This window comes from Ptychodera flava, chromosome 9, assembly GCF_041260155.1.
Source record: "Ptychodera flava strain L36383 chromosome 9, AS_Pfla_20210202, whole genome shotgun sequence".
Taxonomy (NCBI): Eukaryota; Metazoa; Hemichordata; class Enteropneusta; family Ptychoderidae; genus Ptychodera; species Ptychodera flava.
The window spans coordinates 17,971,465-17,975,069 of record NC_091936.1 but is presented as its reverse complement, the minus strand read 5'-3'; the positions used below and the strand labels follow the sequence as shown (position 1 = coordinate 17,975,069).

The 3,605-nt window shown below is 38.0% G+C and overlaps 1 pseudogene; it reads right to left on the bottom strand.

Annotated features, from left to right (window-relative positions):
• Positions 1-1,148: 1,148 nt before the first annotated feature.
• On the bottom strand, positions 1,149-3,262 carry LOC139139610 (very long chain fatty acid elongase 6 pseudogene; annotated as a pseudogene).
• Positions 3,263-3,605: the final 343 nt, after the last annotated feature.

Genomic DNA, 3,605 nt, shown 5'->3' with positions numbered 1-3,605 from the left:
TCAACCTAAGTCCCGACTTTCTAAACTTCAGCTGAACTTCAGCTATTTTCTAAACTAAGAACGATATTTAGAAAGTGATAATTATCGTTTTTATCCGATATATAATTGGGAAACGTTTTTCACTCCAAGCCCGACTTTCTAAACTACAGCTAATTTCTAAACTTAGAACGCTTTTTAGAAAGTGATAATTATCGTTTTTATCCGATATATCCTTGGAAAAAAATTTCAACCTAAGTCCCGACTTTCTAAACTTCAGCTAAACTTCAGCTATTTTCTAATCTTAGAACGATATTTAGAAAGTGATAATTATCGTTTTTATCCGATATATCCTTGGGAAACTTTTTTCACTCCAAGCCCGACTTTCTAAACTTCAGCTAATTTCTAAACTTAGAACGCTATTTAGAAAGTGATAATTATCGTTTTTATCCGATATATCCTTGGAAAAATTTTTTCAACCAAAGGCCCGACTTTCTAAACTTTCTAAACTACTGCTAATTTCTAAACTTAGAACGCTATTTAGAAAGTGATAATTATCGGTTTTTTTGCCGTGTTTATCGTTTTTAGCTAGTTTAGCCCCCATAGGGAATACATGTAGTTTAGAAATGGCTTTCAGGAAAAGACACAATTCCGCACCTAACTCGAAGTGCGTCGCCATTTTGTTTTTCGATCGTGGTCAGAATGCGATCGTAATGTGTCATTCCTTTCAAGCTTTATCTAGAGGGGCAACATTACCCATTTAATGAAAAAGTAAATTGTTGAGAGTTTCTAAAGGGAACAAGTTCTAATGTTTTGTGATATTTTGAAAATAACAACCCATAAACGTCATGTTTTTGAACGATCTCATTGCGGCCGTCATAGGATTGTGTGGTAGGGTCATTGATATAATGGCTAGTTGAACTTTGTCAGTGTCCTTTGTTAAGGTGTGAATCATTTGTTTGTTCATACCACGGAGTGTCACAGACAAACCAGCCGCGTTTCCAGACCGGTGGATAGAGGGACTGTGGTTATATGTAGAACACCAAATCACATATGACCTCCACTAGCCAAGTTACAACTTTAACCCTTATTTTGCCAATTATATTGTTCATCTCACTATCAGGTCAAGTTGGTTAAAAATGGCAAGGCATAACAGGTCCCATTTGTTGCATTTAAGGTAGAACGCACCTCGGGGACAGACATTCGGACTCTCAAACTTTTACAATTCTCTTCTGATATACCACATGTGGGGGTTCATTTTAAAGCTCTTGGTGAAAGAAAACTTTTCACCGGCTTAGTTTTTCGAAATTCGAAAATTTTTATTTTTCTCCATAGAGTTAACACAGGGATGGCGGCCATTTTGAATTTCTAATATCGGTAAATCTTGGGTAATTTGTTTCTCTAGTACCAAAATTTGCACGGTGACCCCCTATTTTTATTCTTGATTTTGAAAGAGAATGGTTAAAAGATTCCTTGAGTAAAGTTAGAGCAAAAGTTTAAGTCTTTCACTTTCGAGGTGCATACTACCTTAACAGAGACTTAAATTTGAAGGCCTCTTGATACAATACAGTCTTAACTGACTGAACCTGCTTCCAGATACCATGGTAAGACAGTGAAAATACTCAATGCTACTTTTTTATTGACTTTGCATCTTTGGAAGTATTACTGCTAGGCAAGATAGGGGTGAAAGCTGCACATCAAACATACATTCATTCATTTCAAGTTGTTATATTTATAAACACTGAATCTAAATCAATTTAAATTCACCCAGTATCCTCCAACAGTGAGATGCAACAAAGGCAAGCATATCACAGCACGAAAATACAAAGACAGTTTGGTGTGAGTGTGTGTGTGTGTGATGAACAGGCAGCTGAAAAGCAGAGAATTGGGAAGAGGTTATGAAGAAGTCTCCCTCTTGATACAAAATATTATAATTTGACGTTAAAATAGTGTGGTTTGGTGATACTATGAACTGTCACACTGTAATATTTTTGCATAACTACTCTTTTTATGTATTACTTGTTGCATAACATTCCTGTTCATTTTTCGAGTGAACCACACCCCACCCCCGCCGTAAGTAATGACGGCGCCCTCAATGTCAGTCTTGACACGATACTCAAGATACAAGCTGTTGTGTATACTTTTTTATGAAAGTCACAAACATGAAAGAACAAATAGAAAACACTGTTTTGAAAATTTGAGGAATAGGCCTGTACACATTTCTGCAGCTATAAAATAACCAGTGAAATAGTTATATTACTGGTCTAACTGTTACCTAAAATAGGAGGGTTGCTTCTTATTAAAGCTATCATCTCAGCGTCATTTAAATATGATAAAGATGCAGTTGAGACGACATTTGAGTTACATTATCCGGTAATGCGTATTGTTCGGAATTACTGTTTCTTAGCTCTAGGAGTTGGCTTCGTCAGGTAGGAGTTGATGAAAAACTGGGCGAAAAGGATAAGATAACTGAAATACATACAACTTCCTAGAAAATTATTCATCTTGGTAACAGAGCATTGGACGCCTTGTCCGTTAATCACATGGACGTAATATTGAATGAAACAACCTCCAACCATTTGAATTAGCTGCATGGCTGTGATAGACATGGGAATGAACTTCGGGACACGGATGCCAGCAGCACGAACGGCGTAGTAAGAATACATCACTGAATGAACCGGAAAATTTAGTACCATAAACCAGTATCCAGTCGCTGCCCGGTCACTGAATGAATACCATACGTACATTAGAACGGTAATGTGATGGTACCAATGCAGGAAAATAAGCTTGCCTTTCCGTAGGACGATGAAGAGCGTGTCTCCAAACTCCAATACTTTTGACGAGACAAACAGAGCTGCCCAGACACCGGTGATACAGTGATGAGTGTATGAAACATTGTTACATACGGAATATTGCCAGCCATTCTCGGTGAGAGATATATACATTGCGATGCAGCAACGATATGATGCAATGATACTGAATGCTGCCAGGAAAACGTTCCACACAATCAAAGGCCTTCTCAATTCAAATCGTTGCCTGGACCTCATCATGCTCTGTATACTGAAGATCACTGCGACGTAGATTGCTGATAAAACGATGGAATACCACCAGTTTTTCTCCATCCACACATGCCACGCTTCATCATCGAAATTTCTTTCGAAATCAAGACGTACCTCGCGATAAGTCTGATTCTCCAACATGGCTTTGGTTTCAGTATAATCTGCAACTGTTATGACCAAGGTGTGCTCGGTGCCGGTGGAATACTGTACAGTGGTACGCGATCAGTGTGGACCGGGTTTCGACCTTTGTACCTACCGGCCAGTTTAAGCTTTTATATACTTATTGTTTCCCCTGCTGATCAGTCTTCTAAAGTCGCAGTTATATTTACGGTCACTTCCCCCTAGTATGAAGGACTAAAACTCAACCAAAATACCATAAACTGTTTATCATAATTTACCATAGCAATTGAAGAACGATTTTAATTTACACATATCAAAATGCAAAGTATTTTGCAAGAATGTGAAAAGTAACAAAAGGATTAATTTAGCATTTAATTGTGCTGTTTGGGGGAAGCAGCGGGATTGAGTACAATGTTTTGGGTCATGTGCAGTGGGAGGGATCATCAACGC